The sequence below is a fragment of the Pteropus vampyrus genome, unplaced genomic scaffold (genome assembly GCF_000151845.1).
Source record: "Pteropus vampyrus isolate Shadow unplaced genomic scaffold, Pvam_2.0 Scaffold121, whole genome shotgun sequence".
In the NCBI taxonomy this organism is placed as follows: Eukaryota; Metazoa; Chordata; class Mammalia; order Chiroptera; family Pteropodidae; genus Pteropus; species Pteropus vampyrus.
In genome coordinates, this window is record NW_011888902.1 from 507,854 (window position 1) to 508,170 (window position 317).

The 317-nt window shown below is 30.6% G+C and overlaps 1 protein-coding gene across 1 annotated transcript in view; it reads right to left on the bottom strand.

Annotated features, from left to right (window-relative positions):
- USH2A (usherin) overlaps positions 1-317 on the bottom strand; it is a gene marked incomplete at its 3' end in the record, with an annotated part of 612,524 nt that overhangs the window by 503,844 nt on the left and 108,363 nt on the right. The gene's annotated exons all lie outside the window — the stretch shown is intronic.

The window sequence follows — 317 nt, forward strand, 5'->3', positions numbered from 1 at the left end:
TTCTTGATTCAGTCTAGGAAGGTTGTATCTTTCTAAGTACTTGTCCATTTCTTCTAGGTTAATAAATTTGATGCTATATACTTTTTCATAGTATTGTATGATCCTTTGTATTTCTGCAGTGTCTGTCATAGTTTCTTCTCTTTCATCCCTGATTTTTTCTCTTCTTTAGTGAGTCTAGCCAGGGGTTTGTCAATTTTATTAACCTTCTCAAAGAACCAGCTCTTTGTTAAATTTATTTTTTCTATTGTTTTCAATTTCATTTAATTCTCTAATTTTGATAATTTCCTTCTGCTGACTTTAGGCTTCATTTGTTCTTC